The sequence below is a fragment of the Lontra canadensis genome, unplaced genomic scaffold, assembly GCF_010015895.1.
Source record: "Lontra canadensis isolate GAN:19392208 unplaced genomic scaffold, GSC_riverotter_1.0 scaffold82, whole genome shotgun sequence".
Lineage (NCBI taxonomy): Eukaryota > Metazoa > Chordata > Mammalia > Carnivora > Mustelidae > Lontra > Lontra canadensis.
In genome coordinates, this window is record NW_022631076.1 from 9,037,785 (window position 1) to 9,055,367 (window position 17,583).

At 51.0% G+C, this 17,583-nt stretch overlaps 1 protein-coding gene across 4 annotated transcripts in view; it reads right to left on the reverse strand.

The window, feature by feature from the left end:
• The window catches only part of CTIF (cap binding complex dependent translation initiation factor), a 208,803-nt gene that overhangs the window by 18,999 nt on the left and 172,221 nt on the right, over positions 1 to 17,583 (reverse strand). The window lies entirely within an intron of this gene.

Here is a 17,583-nt window from a genome sequence, read left to right on the forward strand (position 1 = left end):
CCCGTGGACAGGACAGGCCACCCCAAACAGGCCAGACCATGGCAGGTCCATCGCGGCTGTGAAGAGGCCGGAGGCAGCCCGTGGGGCCTTGCGAGAGAATTAAAGAAAGCAAAAGTTATGTTATGCCAATTCAGATGAGCAGTTTGGGACCAAAAGAAAGGTACTTAAATCTGGCCTTCGGGTGATTTTAACACCCAACTCTCCTATTCGTGTTTACACATAAAGTACTCTTTCTTCAAGCGATGTGCTCATGTCAGTCTAACGTGACACAGAAAGATCCCCGAGGGGGGTGATTTTATATTGTATTTCTACTTTTCTCAGTGGAACCTTTTTGGGAGAAAACGTTCGACGTATCACACGGGCAGAAAGGTGCACACATCCTAAGTCTGCTGTTTGGGTGAATTTTCGCACGGGGTACACTCGCGCTACCAGAGGCCTGACCGAGAGCTGGAACCTTGGAGAACCCCCCAGGCTTCTTGTGCTCCTTCCTCTCACTAGCCCTCCCCTAGGGTTGCCACAGTCCTGCTTAGCACCACAGCTCAGTGTTACCCATTGGAAATCCCCCACCCCCAGGCCTTTACATTTTAAGCAAACACACTGACCCGCAGGGTAGTTCCTGCGAGGCCCCTCGCTCACCTGGGGGTCACTTTGAGACCCCACACGGTCCTTGGCTGCTCTATTCTGGGGTTTCGTTCATAGGACATCGTTTGATTCTGGGATGGGTGGGACAGGTAGGCTAGTCACGGGTTTTAAGGCTGAAGACATGGCAGTTTGGAACCGAATTAGGCGATGTTCAGTGTGCCCCTGGCCATATGTCGGGGGAGGGAGCTGATTCTCAGACCCAAGAACCTATCCCCAAAGTTTGGTGCTGTCTTATGCATTGTGTTTGGAGACGTGTCCTTTAGCTTTTTTGGAATGTGGGCGTCTTTGAAGATCTGATGGAAACTTTGGCACCTCTCCCAGGAAAATGTACATGTACACACGTTCACAGACATCTACACCCAATTTCTGTGAGTTCCTAGACTTTGAAGGCCTTCCAGGGATCCCAGATACACACCTTTGACATGGCCTTACACAGTCCAACCTAAATCAGCGTTAAAAGTGTCACAGAAGTATAGGACAGTGCCTGCCTCCATAAGGACAGTCACACGATCTCATTCATGTGTCATCAAGAGGATCGTATAGCCTTTTTCCGTGCCTGTCGGGCTATGGCTGGGGAGCGCTGTGGTTAAGGCACTAAGCCAGGGCGGCCAATAAAGATACCGTAAATGTTCTATACTATGTGCCAGACAGTTGACAGATGCGATCCCCAGTCTTTACGGCAATCCTGCTGTTTCCCATTTGACTGACGGAAAAACCGAGGCTCGAGGAGGTTCGGTATCTTGCCTCAGGTCCTAGCTAGTACTGACAGCGTTGGATTTGAAATCATGTTAGTCTGATGTCTGAGCCTCCTTTCATTTTCTCTTCTAACAGAGGGGCCTTTCAGCTTCCCTCCCAGCCTTCTCTGCTCTGTGGATCCCCAAAGCTGACAAGGTGGTCAGGAGGGAACCGTCTGGCAGCACGGGGATGCCTCAGTGCATGCTGTCTCCACTCATGGGAAATGACTCACTGGAGCCCTGCCACTTTGGGACACCAGGGGACACATACACACTTCCTGTGGCTCAGCGAGCGCCTTGGGCAGTATGAGCAGGCAGGGTAGATCTCTGGGGGCGGGCAGAGATAGAAAACCAGCCAGCTCACCACCCAGGGATAGAGAACCCTCCCTCTGGATTCACACGGCGGAGCGACGGAGCTAGGGCACCTCTGGGTCTCCGTTTTGTCGTCGGGAAAATGGGGGTGGGGTTCAGACTCGGTTAGGCCTACCAGTGTGTGGACCTCCTATAGCAGCAGCAGCAGCGCCCAGGAAATTGCAAATTCTCTTTTCGGACAGTGATGCCTCGATTTTTTTTTTTTTTTAATATTTTATTTATTTATTTGTAGACAAAGATCACAAGTAGGCAGAGAGGCAGGCAGAGAGGGAGGAGGAGGAAGGCTCCCTGCTGAGCAGAGAGCCGGATGCGGGGCTCTGATCCCAGGACCCTGGGATCATGACCTGAGCCGAAGGCAGAGGCCTTAACCCACTGAGCCACCTAGGTGCCCCGATGCCTCGATTTTTAATGAGCACTGAGAACCACAGATCTAGATCAGGGGTCCGTAAGCTACAGCCCATCGGCCAAATCTGGTCCACAGCCTCCTTTTTATGGGGCCTGTGAGCTAAGAACAGTTTTTACATTTTTAAATAGCTGGGGGGGGAAAAAGCAAATGAATAATAATACTCTGTGACACATAAAAATGCTATAAAATTCAAATTTCAGTGTCCATAAATAAGGTTTTGTTGGAGCGCAGCCACGCACGTTCATTTACATACTGTCCAGGGCGGCTTTCGCATCAGGAAGGCAGAACTGAGCGTTTTCCACAGAAACTGCTCTCGGGGCTTCGCACGGCTGCTCAGGACTGCACAAATCACAGGGATGTGGTTAAACTCCATTTAGCCTATTGGCCTGCAAAGCTAAAATATTTACTATCTGGCCTTTTATAGAAGTTTGCTAACCTCTGATCCATGGAGAGAGTGAAGGGGACAGAAGAGGTGGGAGGTGGGAGGGGAGGGGAGGGAAGGAGGACTAGTATAAGAGCTTGGGATACTTTCTGTTGGGGGGAAAAAGGGAGCTGTCAGTCCTCGACTGTGCTGTGCTGGGTCAGCCCTGGGGATCCTTTACACAATTGCTTTGAGGGTGGTCTGGAAGGCCCCTCTGATGAAAATCCCAAATTCCACCTCTAGTGCGGGGGCTCGTAATGAGAAGCCCCCAGAGGACAGGCTCTGGGATTTTCTGCAAGCTTTAATGTCTGTGGATATTTTCTGGAGAGATGGTTCATTGAGGGGGGGGGGTGTCAGTAATCTCCCTGACTTCTACAAACCCCTAAACCTCTTTTTTTCTCCCCTTTGGGCCACACATTTTTCTCTTCCAAGCTCTCCTTTCAAAATCTGAAAGTCCTGGGACGGGTACCACCCTCCACACACATCCCTCCTACCTAGGAAAGGAGTGGATGTTACCTGATGGCGCCCCGAAGGCCTCAGGAAAGTCCTGGGAGTCTGAGGCAGGGTGCGGGGGGGGGGGGGGGGGGGGGCAGACACACTGAGTGGGGGGAAGACCTTGGTCATCAGGAAAAGGGCCTCTTTCCTGGAAGGCTGAAAGCACCCCCATACTGCCCGGATTTCCCCACACTCTAGAACTCTCTCCTTGCCATCAGCAAGAGGCCAAAAGGGCTTCTGTCTGGTGGGGATATCAGTAGCCACCCTCGCGGGTGGGGACCTCCACTCCCCAGAACCCATTAGGCCTCCCGCCTGGGGCCCTACCCAGGCAAGTCTCAGCCCTGGCCCTGGGATTCCAGGTATTTCCCCAGCCAGCCCCACCTCATCTAATTGCTTTCCAGTCAGCTAATCCTTGGCCCACGCCCTCAGCTCCAGCCAGGCAAGCCACCTCAGTGTGGCCAGCAGGAGCTTCTGAGACTTCCCATGGCCCGCGTCCAAGCCTGGGGCAGCCGCTCAACTCCCCTTGCCCAAACCACATCCTCCTTGCTGTTCTCCACACCTCAAACTCTCCTCTGACTAACATTTCCAAACCAAGCAGAGCATGGTCCAGTCCGGACCCAAAGCGGCAGACTAATTCATTCCCTACTGCCCCTCCTTTCCCCCCTACCCCTGCCTCAGACTGGCCATATCCAGTCTATCAGGGAAGAACAATTAGCAAAAAGTGGAGTTGGACCTACTGTTCAATTCCCAGAGCTAATTGTTTTAAGCAGGGCTTCGGCCTTAATTATGGGATAATTAGTTAGTGAATGTGTGTTTGTATTTCCACAAGTGTGTTTGCATTTCCTAAGTCTGGCTTTTAACCCTGGGAAGCCAGATTCAGCACATACTTTTATGTTCCAATACCTCTGAGTAAGGGACAAGGTCTTAATTATAGAAATGGAAGTCCCGAGAACAACAGTGTAATCAAAAGGCCAATGCAAGAATGAGCTAATTGCGACTTCCACGGACTGGGCCATTGTGAGGAGGAGCGGGCAGCTGCCTGCACCCCCTCCCGGGTGCAGACTTTGCTGGGAGCTTTGTGGCACAGTCTGCCACCCCCTGCCAGGGAGTCCCCCGCACTGTGCTGTTTGTCTCTCTCGCCCTTCCTGTCCTCGCCTGCCGCTCTCCTCACCTTTCCTCATTCGGGGGTCCAAAGGATTGCTTTTGCACACGCCACCAGGGAGCCCCAGCCAACTACCCAACACCCGCATGCTGGCCGTTTGATTTCGATTTTAGCTCACAACGTTTTCTTCTGCTTCTGGGTGCTCAGCAAGGGAAGCTAGGAAAAATACTTTAGAGACTTTGGGGATCCATCTACTTTAGGAATCCAGAATAGTTCCCCAAAGCCTGAGGGTTCTAGAAGCCAGCTTCCAGACCTGTGCTGTCCAGTACAGGAGCCACTAGCCACACACAGTCTTGAAATGTGTCTACTCCGAATGGAGAGTTGCTTTGAGTATAAAATACACAGTGGCTTTCAAAGACTGAGTACAAGAAACAAGAAGATAAAAAAAAACTCGCACCTTTAAATATTGATGTTGAGATGGTCATTCTTTGGCTAAATTAAGATATTAATTTCACCAGTTCCTTTTTTTTTTTTTTTTAAATGCAGCTATTAGCAAGTGTATGGTGACACAGAGGCTCATATTATAATGTACTGGACATGTTGCTCCCTCGCTGGGATTGTGCCCAGATCCTTAAGGACAGAGGCTGCTATTGTCCTCAATGTCTGTGACTTCGGTTGTCCCCTCCCAGCTCCTGTGCCATGTTCTCACCTTCTTCCTGACCCTCCCAGAACTCTCCTGAGCTCTGTGCATCCTCGTTACTCCTTTCCCTCCTCAAGGGAGAGGCAGGAGAGGAAGGCCCGGTTGCTCGGCCCACGTCTTCCAGTCCAGCTGAAGGCCGGCGTGGAACACAGAGGATGCCCCCCTCAGTGTCCCTCCACAACCCTTTCCCCATGGCTCTTGATCCGTGAAGCTGTGTTGCAAGCCCACCCTGACTTCTCATGATTGTGGGTCATGGGATTCTGACTCGGGACAGACTAGTTCAACCTCATAGGCCTGGCAGATCGAAGTCAAGAAATGTCCCTTAAAGCGTAGGGACAGAAGGCAGTCGGCTTCACCAGCTGAAGGCAGTTCTCCCCATTTGGCTCCAAGTGTGAGCACAGGTTGCTTCCTTTGAGTTTGATTTAGGGGGGAGCATTTCTCTTCTTCTCCCACTCTGAGCTCATGTGCGAGGACCCCTCCCAGCCAGCCCCCACCTTGCCTTTTCAAGGATTCTGGATTCCTCTGACCTCTGAGAGGTAATCCCAGAAGAACTCTAGACGGGTGCCTACTGTCTCCGGCTTTGCTCAGTCTAGACATTCCATTTCATTAATTTGTTCAGTATTTACTGGGCACCTACTCTGTGTCGGGCACTGTTCTAGTCACTGGGGATACTGCAATGAGGAGAACAGACACATACCTTGCCTTTAGAGAGCTTACATGCTAACTGGGGAGAGAAAAAAACACATGGACACCGAACACTCTAAGGTAGAACCAGATCCTGTAAGGGCTACAGAGAAAGAGAAAGCAGGCTGCGGCGGTGGTGGGTAAGGGCCAACCGAGGACCCACATCCAGCTGAGACCTGGTAGGGTGCTGGGAGGAAGGCCATTCTCCCACAAGGAAAGGCAAGGGCAAAGGCCCTGACAGGTACTTTACTGTGTTCCTTCACAGTTTTGCTTCTTAAGAAGCACTTGGTTTATATGATATAAATTTGCTGCTGAATGATCCCATTACTTCATTTCATGTCTCTTTCGTGAGTCCTCCTACAGGGAAGGGAGGAAGTCAACTTGTAATTAGCAAATCGGGACTAAATCCCCTTTAATCCTCAATCTCAATAAGGAGCTGAGGGCCAGAGAGGAAAAGATGCCCGAATTCGTGGGGCTCTGAAGTGGGCCTTCTTCCCTAACACCCTTTTTGGTCAGTTACAAGAAGGGTCAATCCTGGAAGTTTCTCCTCTCAAGGCCTGGCCCAGGCTATCTGTAACCTACTAATCATTGCTGCTGGTGGTGATCACGGAGCCCTCAACAGGGAACAAAAGACAGGAGAAGAGCGTGTTCCTGTGTCTGGCCCCGATGGACAAGTGCTGCCCTACACATTATTTACATTGGACGGTGGGACAGCAGCCCGTGGGGGCAGCATCAACAACTAAAGTTAATCAGTGGGTCTGTGAGCCAGCAGGTTAAGAAAGATCGGTGTGGGTCCTGGGGGGGCTGCATGCGACTTGGGCACCGGCTCCCAGTACTGGGTGCTTTGCTTTCCCCCTTCTCCCCAGCAGACAGCAGCTCTGGGAAGGGAGGGATAACCACACGCTCAAGCAGCCAGCCCCGCACTTGTTGCTCCTATGGCTGGGTACAGGGTACCCGGCATGAAATCTGCGCAGGGCTGGGCTGTGCAAACCATGGGGAGGCACTGGGATGGGGGAGGGGGCACTCAGAGGCCAGGATTCCGTGGGCCACCTACCCGAAGTTACCTTTGGCCCTCTGTCAACCCCATAGCGCCTGCATTCTTATTTTCTAAATATGTGGGTCACTCCTCCTCTCTCCCAGCCAATCCCCGCCCTGGAACCTACACACCGAGGAAGTGCCCCAGACTATCTCCCCTCTAGCCCTGAAGCTGACTAGCAGAATCTGCTATCAGCCCATTGGGAAACCGCCCTTGGGGGTGGGAGGAGAGGGTGCGAGGAAGGTATCTTACTTTAAAAAAAAAAAAGTCCAAAGGATTTAAAAACGTAGACAGATGCATGTGTGTATGTATAGATGTGCGCAGACAGATTTATCCTCCGCCGTCCACTCGCCAGTTTAGAAAAAGTCTGCACCCCCACCCCCTCCCCGCCGAGGCTTCACCCCGCCCGGTCCCCGCCCGCCTTCTGCGCGCCTCTGCAGAAAGCAGGGGCCTCTTGAAGTTCAGACATTAATTACTGAGTTAGAATATTTTTCGGAATTACAGGCATGGCCCCAGGAGATAAGAGGAAGGAGGCGGAGAGCGCCGAGGGGCGGGGCCTCGGGGGCGGGGCTGGAGACGGGGGTGCGGGGCGGCCTCCGGGAAAGGCCCGCTCCCCAGCCTGTAAGGCCAGGCGCCCCCTGGAGGCGGCGCGGAGAGCGCCAGCCGCATCCCGTACTCCCGCCCTGGGCCGGCCCGAGGGGGCGTCCGCAGGAGGGAGGGGGGCATCCGCTGGAGGGGGCGGGCCGCGCCGAGCGGCTGCTCTCCCTCTTACCTCCCCTCCCCACCCGAGGCCTTCCACGTGGGATTCCTGCTAGAAGACGGTTATGTTAATTAAAACCGTTTTCAGTGAAGAGGAGCTAGACCCAATCAGTCCCCTTCTGTAATTAGGAGGATTGGTGGCGAGGGCTCCCTGGGAGGGAACCGGAAGGGCTGGCAGCAACCCAACCTCACTTTTAAAGAATGCCGAAAATCTGATGTTTATTAAAAACCGCTCCCACCTATATATGTAAGGCTAGCTCATTCTCAGGCAGGGATCTCTACATTTTAGAGAAAATACCCAAAGCTTGCAACGCCACCGCCTTCCAAACGGGAACTGAAAAGAGGTCTTGCTGAAGCCATGCTGAGATGGGTTTGGAAATCTCTTGAGTTTTAAGACTGTTTAAAAACGGTTCTGGCGTGGAGACTGGTTTCCCTTTGGAAACCAGTGTCTGGTGGAAGCTGGTATTTTTATAACTCCAGGCTCTCTATCAGATCCTGTGTTACCATGGTTGCTAAGGGGAACACTGGCTTCGAATTTCACATTTCAGTTTGCAGAGTCTGGCTAAGGAAGTAGAACAGTTAAAGGGTGGGGGCTGGGGAAGGGGTCGGGGACTGGTGGCTGGGGTGGGGGGCAGACCCGGCTTTTATCTTGGGGTGGGGGCGGTGGTCAAGGATCCCCAGCCTCTGGGAGGCCTGCCAGCGTGGGCGGGTGTGTGGGTGTGGGGGTGTGCGCTGGGGGTGTCTGAGCCGGTCAGGGGCATCACACCACAGAGTGTCTTGGCTGCCAACTGGAAGGGGTTGGGGGGGCGACAGCTTTGGATGGGACAAAACTGTGGGGAGTTATTTCAGCAGAGGTTACAGGAATGGTTGCTTAAGCGGAGGTATTCATAGCAGCAGCTGCTGGACCCGGAGGAACTGCGGCTAAACCAGTGCCCAGGGGCTGTGTACCTGCCCCAGGAAGGCTGCATTCTCGGAGGAACATTCCAGGCAGGGTCTATGCTGAAGATGGGCTGGAATAAACTGTTCATGGAGAAAGGGTCTCCTGAATTTTCAAGGTTCCTTCCAGCCTTTCACTTCCTGCTTAGTCTTTTTGAGTGACTGGTAACGGTAAGGAATTAAAGGTTCAAGGACTTGAACAGTTCACGGCTGAGATGCCCTTATCAGATCTCCTTGTCTTGTGTGCTTCTGGGCTCCCACCTTCCTGCTTCCAGGCTCAACTGATTTTGAGCACTGCACTGTGCAGAGTTCCCTGAGTGTCCATCTGGCTAGGGAGAGCCCAGATTTACTTGATTTTATTTCAACATATTCTCTCTGGAAGTGTGTCTGGGAGACCTTTCAGTTCAATAAGGAAGTAGCATTTTTCTCAGTGTTCGTTGAATGAATACACAAACTCTCTTTCATGCCCTCCATGGCGTTGCTCTCTGGCTTGGAAACTTTGGTATCATCTTGCCTGCACCAGGATGCCTCTGCTGGGAGCCAGCGCCAGCCCCGGGCTTACCCATCAGACCTGACACAGACAGGCCACCTCATTCTGGCCTGATGCCTCTGTTTATTTTTCTTCCTGGGGGTCTTTCTCCTTCCTCACCAGCCCAGTACCCGTCCTGAATCCCTAGCTCCCCTTCCCTTCACTCCCATCAGCAACCCACACCTCTAAACTCCCCCTACCCTTTTGTTTGCACAACCCACCATAAATGTTCACAGCTGCGTGATTTCTGTGGATTCTCTCACCAAGTGGGTTGTCAGCCTTTTGGGGGAGTAGCACAACTTCTATGCTCTCCTTCTAGAACAACTAGGAAACTCTGCAGTTCGATAAGAGAAGTAGCATTGTCTCAGACCCAGTCACAGCTTCCCGAAGCAGCGGAGCGTCCTGAGCAAACTGTAGTTGGGGTTCCATGATAGATGAGAGGATGAAATGATTCAAAACAACCGAGAAGAGGTCATTAGGCATTAATATGACCACCTGGCAACGGGTGTGTGCAGAGAACAGGCATCTGCAGCCCCGTATGGATGCTAGCTGCAGAGGATGTTATGGGAGGAATAACTCAGGGTAGGCCGGGGCAGTGGGTGGGGATGCTGGGGCTGTGGTGGGAAGTGAACCTGGCCTTGAAGGTGGGTGAGAGTCAGGCAGGAGGAGGAGGAAGATGGCGCTCAGGCAGGAGGAATGCAAGAGGCCTTCTGTTGCACCTCCATCGGGAGCACTGTGGCTAGAGCCTCAGAGGATTCCTGTGAAGTTCTCCAGGAAAGGGGGGTTGTGTTTGATCGTGGGGGGCCATGGTGCCCAGTGAGGAGAATAGTCATTACTCTCTCGGGCTGTCTGTGGGGTGATGCTTCTCTGGAGCAGTGCCTGGGACACGGCTGGCTTCTGACAGCAGTGCACAACAGTGTAGCCAGCTGTCTGAGGGTCTGTCATGCACCACTTGCTTTCATTTGAAGCCTTAAACCTGCAGGGTAAGGATTAGTCCCATATCCCTGTGTTACAGATAGCAAGTTGAGGTCTGGAAACATTAAAGAATCGGGGGAGCCCCACAGCTGGGATTGGCAAAGCCAGGATTCAAACTCACAGCCAGAGAGGTTCTTCCGGTTGTGCTCTTCCCACAGTGCTCTGGCTGTCAATGGCTGCTCACTGAATGCACCTAAGATATAGCTACTCGCGTTTCTTAACCTTGGCTGCACACTGGAGTCACATGGAGAAATGAATTTTCTTTTTCCCTCTCAGACCCCATCCCCAGAAAGTTTGATTTCATTGGTTCAAATGGGTTTGGGGGATGGTCTGAGAATTTGTACTTTATAAAAAGCTTCCCAAGGCAAAGGGTCAGGAGTCCCGGGTTGCATGGAAAATAATTGCAAATCTCTCCGCTCCCCATTAGGGTCCATCGGTATCCTGGGCGCAGGTGACCTTGACCTCTTCTGGCCACCATGGGCCGTGCCCTGGCCCCATCTCCTGCTCTCAGGAAGGGAGGAATAGTCCCGCTGGAAAGGTACCTCTGAAGAATGTTCTGCTTGACTCTCTTAGCCCTGTGAAATAGCAGAGGATCTCCACCCACACCCACTTCATCTCAGTCTTTTCCGAGGTCAGATTTCCCCTGGAGCCAAAACAATGTGAGCAATTGAATGCACGCTCACGCAAAAAGTTAAAAAAGTGGCTCTCTCATTGTTGCACGGAGCAATTTCATTTCCTGAGAAGCCTGACTTGCTGCCCTCTGTGTCCTCCTCCCCAGCCTGTGCCTGCCGGCCTCTACCAGGAGCCCAACCAGTTGCATCCTTGAGGGGGGTGTGCCCATCAGAGACACCCCTCAGAGGCACCTGCCCCCTCCCTGCCCTTCCTCTGGAAAAGGCAGGGAGGGGGTGGATGAGGTTTCTGGGGCCTAGAGGGAAGGAGAGCAAGGGAGCCAACCATAGGGAGGGTGTCAGAGGGAGGTGCAGAGGGATGATTCCTGGCACAGGGCACCCCCCTCCCTTTCTCCTTTCCTCCACTCTTGTCCCTGGCTTTGGCTGCCAGACTCAGAAGAGTGCAGGAGACTGGGAATCATGGGTAGAGATGGGCTGGGGGCATTAGAGGCATAAAGGATGAGGGGGGAAGGTAGAAACAGCCCCCTAGTGCACAGGGAACGTCTGCTCAAAGGAAACAGGTGTAAGGGGTTAAAAGCCACTCTAGCTTTCCCTGCCAGAGGAATTTTTGACAAAGCTCTTGAAGAAAGGCATCCAAAGAAAAGTGTTCTTGGCAAGGTATCTTGGCAAGATCACCACTGGGTCACAGAGGTGACAGAGGAGCGGAAGGGGCCAAGAGCGTTGCAGGGTCAGGAAAACGGCGGTCCCCTACTGCTGGCCCCAACCCCAACCAATTAAATGGTTGGCAAGTGGGCTCCCGCTGAGATGGGAGATGATGGCACCCTTAGCTCTGGCCACAAACACTAATTATACCCTCCTGTGGGGGGCCCATGCAGTCATAGTTTGGCTGGGGGCCCGGGCAAGATGAAGGGGTCCTTATAGCGCTACTGGAAGACAGCTGATGGGATGCTTTACTGTTTCTTTGTGACTTCTTTGATTTCTTTCATTAACATTTTTCAGTTTTCAGGGTACAAGTCTTTTACTTCCTTAGTTTATTCTTAAGTATTTTACTCTTTCTCATGCTACTGTAAAGTGACTTGTTTTTATAATTTCCTTTTCACGTAGTTTGTTTTCAGTGTAGAGAAATGGTGGTTGATTTTCGTATGTTGATTTTGTATCCAGAAACTTTACTGAGTTCAATTATTGGTTCTAATGTTTCTGGGGGGTTTTTTTTGGTGGAGTCTTTAGGGTTTTCTATATATAAGATCACATCATCTGCAAACAGACAATTTTGCTTCTTCCTTTTCAATTTGGATGTCTTTTATTTCTTTTTTCTTGCCTAATTGCTCTGGCTAGGACTCCTAATACTATGTTAAGAGGGAGTGATAAGAGTGGACACCCTTGTCTTGTTCCTGGTCTTGGATTGGAAGACTCGATACTGTTAAAATGTCCATACCACCCAAAGCGACCCACACATTCAGTGCAATTCTTATCAAAATCACAATGGCATTTTTTAAAGAAATAGAACTGACAATTCTAAAATTCATAGAGAGTCAAGAAGGATTCATATAGCCAAAACAATCCTGAAGCAATTTGAAAAAGAACAAATCAGGAGGCACCGCACATCCTAATTTCAAAATATATTCCAAGGCTACGGTAATTAAAACATCCATATAGACTAATGTGACAGAATTGAGAGCCCAGAAATAAATCCGTGCACATATGATCCACCAGTCTTCGACAAAGCGCCAAGAACACACATTGGGGAAAGGACGGTCTCTTTAACGAAAGGTGCTGGGAAAACTGGATATCTACTGGCCAAAGAATGAAACTGGACTCCTAGGTTATATCATACACAAGACATCAACTTAAAATGGATGAACACTTAAGACCTAAAGCTATAACTTCTCAAAGAAAGCGCTGCACGACACATTGGTCTTGGCAGTGATTTCATGAATATGAAAGCAAAAAGCACAAAAGTGAAACAGACAATCGGAACTACACTACATCAAATGAAAATTTTTCTGCACAGCCAAAACAAAGCAAAACAAAACAAAAGCCAAACAAAACCCCACAGAACAACACCACCAAAAAACAGAGTGAAAGGCAACTCACAGAATGGGAGAAAATATTTACAAACCATACATCTGATAATGGGTTAATTTTTAAAATATATAAGGAACTCCTACAACCCAATAAGCAGAAAACTAATAACTGCATTGAAAAAAATGAGCGAAGGACTTAAATGGACATTTTTCCAGAGAGGACATACACATGGTCTACAGATATATGAAAAGACACTCAATGTCAGTCATCATCAGGGAAATGCAAATCAAAACCACGTCATGTCTGTTAGGATGACCATTATTATTTGGGGAAAAAAAAAAAGACAAGTGTTAGCAAGGACGGGGAGAAATAGTTGCTCTGAAAGACAGTAAGTAGGGACCTTCCTTAAAAAGTTAAAAATAGAACCCTATTATCCAGCAATCGCACTTCCGAGAATTTATCTAAAAGAACTGAAATCAAGATCTTGAAGAGATATGAGCACTCCTGTGTTCAATGTATAGCTCTCTTCACAGCAGCCAAGATGTGAGAACGACCTAGAAGCCCAGGAACAGAGCAGAGGTTAAAAAGTGTGGTATATCCATTCACTCACCCTTGAACAACGTGGGGTTTAGCGGCGCCGACCCCTGTGCCGTTGAAAATCCGTATGTAATTTTTGTCTCCCCCGAAACGTAGCTAATGGCCTCTGGTTGTCCAGAAGCCTTACCAATGACATCAGCAGTCAATTAATGCATATTTTGTATATATATGTGTTATATCCTGTATTCTTACAATAAAGTCTGCTGGTGGAACTATCACTAAGAAAACCATAAGGCGGAGAAAATACATTTACAGCACTGGATCGTAAAAACTCCGCATCTAAGCGACCCCCACAGTTCAGACCCATGTTGTTCGGGGGTCGACGGTACCATTCCACTTTATAAGAGAAGGGAATTCTGCCATATGGGACAGCACAGAGGACTCTGGAAGATATTATGCCAAGTGCAATAAGCTAGTCACAGAAGGTCAGATACTGCCTATTTCCACTTATCTTTGAAATCGTCAGACTTATAGAGGCAAAGAACAGAGGTGACTGCCAGAGGCTAGGGCCAGGGGGGTAATGTCAGTGGCTAAAAACTGGACACAAGATTTCTGTTATGTCAGATGAATAAATTTCAGGGATTCACTAATGACATGGTACCTAGAGGTAACAATACTGTCCTGTATACTTAAAAATCTCATATTAAGTGTTCTTATGATAATAAAATTTTATAAACACTAAAAAATAAAGAAAAGGGGGGCGCCTGCTTGGCTCAGTGGGTAGAGTGTATGACTCTTGATCTCGGGGTTGTAAGTTCGAGCCCCATGTTGGGTGTAGCGATTACTTAAAAGAATGAAATCTTTTTAAAAAAAGTTAAAAAGAGCTCGCAAAGCAAATATGAGCGGCAAACAGGAGGGCAAGGAGACTCCTGCCCCTTGCAGGCACCGAAAATACTCTTCAATCACTTTGAAAACCCTCTTGGCAGAGCCACTGGTGTTGAAACAATAAAAAGGCTCACTGAACATTATTCTCCATCCCTCAAAGAAAGGTCTGATTGGCACAAGTTATTTATGGCAGAAGTGGAATCAATTATCTGATGACCTATTTGGCTTCTTCTGCGTATTAGGCGCTGGGCTACGGACTAAGGAAACAGAAAGGTGCTTCACGAGGCGCGAGCAGAGCAGTCAGGAGCAGGGACTCCAGCACTCAGACCTGGATTCCCATATGCATTCTGCTGTGTGGCCCCGAGCAAACTGCCTGACCTCTCTGCTCTCCCGCAGCTGGGGATGATCATCTTCAGGGTGGTGTCCGAGTTCAGAGAGAAAAGAATACATGATGGGCTTTGGTCAATGCCTTCCAGAGTGTGTTGTTATCATTATAAAATACTAAATAAATGCCAAATTACCAAATACTAAAATACGAAGATGCCGTCAGAAGGCTGGAGTTGTCAGGGCCAAGTGCTGCGTCTGGCTCTTGGGAGCTGTCCCTGTGCTCTGCTGGGGGTGGGGGCGGGGAGCTTCCTGGAAGACATGGCTTAGGCTGGGCCCCGGAAGAGGTGTTTTGGCCAGGTAGAGAGAGGACTCCAAGGATGGAGTCCAAGGTCTTGAATAACCAAGAGAACCAGAGAGAACGGTTAATTCAACTGGGTCAGAGTGTGCAAGGAGATGTCCGGGGGACTCCCGCTAGGGTAGGGCGGCTCTCAGAGCCCCGGGTGGCCCCCAGTCTGGAGGGGCTTTGCAGCCAAGCACGCGCTCGGTCTTAAAGGGGAGTGGAGGCCAGTGAGCCCCACGTCCAGTGAGGGTGGCCTCCGTGAGCTGAGGACCCTGAGATTGCACTGGGGCTGTGAGGATTTTGTATCTTCTTCTTGAGCTTTTCACACCAAGATGGCCCGTGGGTCTTGTTTGAATCAAGGCCCAGAGGAAAGGGGAGCAGGGGAAGCCAGGGAGGGTGTGCAGAAGCAGAGGGTAGAGTGACCTACAGCTGTAAGAACAGGTAATTAATTGGGTGAGTTCTGGGCTGCTGCTTGGCTGTGGGGGGCCGGAAGGGTGAGTCTGGGCCCGCACTGGGATCTGGACTGAGCAGGAAGGCCTTGGGGCACAGCTCTGGTCACATCTTATTGGAGGGGCTTGAGACATGACCTGGATGTATCTAGTGGGCAGCTGGAAACACAGGCCTGGGACGCTTCTAGGATTGGGAGGACCCAGGCTGGGGTGGTACGGTGGGTATCTGGGTCAGCCATCTGCTTGGCCCCAGGGGAAAAGTCTAAACTTTTCCACCACGGAGAGAGGCAGCAGCAGTAGCTTTGGCTTCTAGAAACTTCTCAGAGCTGACCGAACCTGCTTTGGGAATATCAGACCTCAGTGGAAGTGTGTGTGTGTATGACGGGGGGTAGCAGCAACAGGCTCTGAGAATTCAGGTGTCTGTCTCCAGGGAGCTGGGAAAGGCACAGGCTCTCCGTGGGGACTGAGACGATCCCGAGGACACCCCTTTATGTTCCCATCTCTTCTTAAGGCCCTGTGTAAAGGAAGCTAAGAGCTCTTGATTGGTAGTGGAGCAGCCCCAGGCCAGCTCTGGCACTGACCGGCTAGGTGTCCCAGTGCAGGGCACTCAGCCTCTCTGCCCCTTTAAGACTGGCCCTTGGTCAACTTGGAGGACACTGAGCTCTCAGAGAGCCACCCTGCCCTAGAACAAGTCCCCGGGGCATTTCCTTCCACATTCGGATGTACTTGTCCTGGTGCACTTAGCACTCTCTCCACACCATGTCTTTCTCCCTGAGCCCCTTCAGAGCAAGCAGCGTGGTCTCCCCCTACAGAGGGGGCACCAGGGCTCAGCGCAGGCGATCTCTCCCCTAGACAGCACAGCTGGAACCTGGCAGAGGCAGGACAGGAGCCCAGGGTTGGTTCTTGAATCACCTCACTGTGGGCCTCCAGCAGAGAGCTCAGCACGCGGGGCCCTGGTTTCCCATTTTACACGATGGCACAAGCCCTGGATGGACTGTTTGTTCTCTGAGTTTACCGAGAGCACAGACACTTGTGTCTGTGACATTGCCCTGAAAAGTGGAACGCCTCAAACAAGTGTGCATGAGGGTACGCTCCCTGCTTCCTGGCACCGCGCGATCTCACATCCGAACGTTTGCGCCACCTCAGGCGGTGTTAGAAGTGTCCTGGCAGCCAGGGGCCAGCGCTCAGCGGTGGCCTTGCCTCCTGTCGGGGAAGCAGGTGATGGCAGCGCCGGGAGGGGCCCAGATCACGCAGAGGGAACGTGTTGGGGCAATCCAGGTCACTGCCCTGCCTTGAGCTGGATTGTCAGGGCCACAGGGCAACTCAGGCAAGGATTGGAGGACCCTGAGTGGCCATCGTCCAAGAGGGCTGCCTTCAGATCACTCCCCAGGGAGGCAAAAAGTAAAGCAATGACCTCCTGTGGTACTGCGTCCTGAGCTTAGGACGAGTTGAGAGCAACATACTGTCGGAGGAGGCCATTTGCCGATCTGAGAAACAATAATGAATTGATACGCATCTGTTAAGCAGTATGTTGGGCTCAGCGGCAGAGGCCGATGACTTATGTCTGAGAGAGGTCTGCACACTCTGCTTTCCTCAGCATCCACACAGTGGGGAGCGAGCCCCCTGCTTCTCATAAACGGATGCTTCAAAACCATCTACAATGACCCTCTCCTTTCTCTTACGTTGCTCTATTATCTTCTTCCTTTGCAAAACACAAAAATGTCCCCTGACTGCACATGTCCCCTTGCAGTCGACAAGCTCCTCTTCCCTGTTGCCTTTCACAGAAACACTTCTCCAAAGACCTGTCCACACTCACACCTTCCCGTCCACTGCCTCCCCACAGCCCGGCCACTCCTCCAGCTACACCCTCCCCCTGGGGGATCCCATCTGGTCCCAGCCTTGAGCACCAAGTATACACATACACTTCACACAACGCTTGATTCCATGTCCCAAGGCCGACCTCATCCTCATGATCAGGCACTTCTACCCAAGCAACAGTGGGACAACTCTCTGGGCATGACCACCCGGTCATCCAAACACAAAAAAACCCACCTCCTGGTTTCCATCCCTACTCTGTCTCTCTTTGAGCCCTCCCCTTCCCAGAAAATGGCGCCACCAGGCTGGTGAACCAGGATCCCACGTCGCTTCCTCTGTTGTCCAAAACCTCACGTCAGCGGGTCCTGTTGGCTCCAACTCAAAAATACAACTGGAATACAGTCCTGTTTGGTGCCCTCAAGGCTGTGTTCTGAGCCACCAACCTCTCCCTAGATGACACCAACTGCCCCGTAATGAGCCCCCAGCTTCTGGCCCCCGAGAGGAGCCACGACGACACTCTAAAGCAGACTCTACACTTGGCAGGGCAAGTACGTCACTGAACTCTCGCTCCTCAGAAGCTTCTTGGTTATTCTCACTTATTTCTCTTTCAGATGAAACTTAGATGTGAGTATTTTTAAAAAATAAATAATTTAATGGTAAACGCATCGAGACCAAAGAACCATTCATTCGATTAATATTTGCCGGAGACCCCCTCCCGGCAGGCAGCGTTCTAAATGATGAATTCCTGAAGTCTGAGTTACTAATAATTTCCTTTGGTGGGCTTT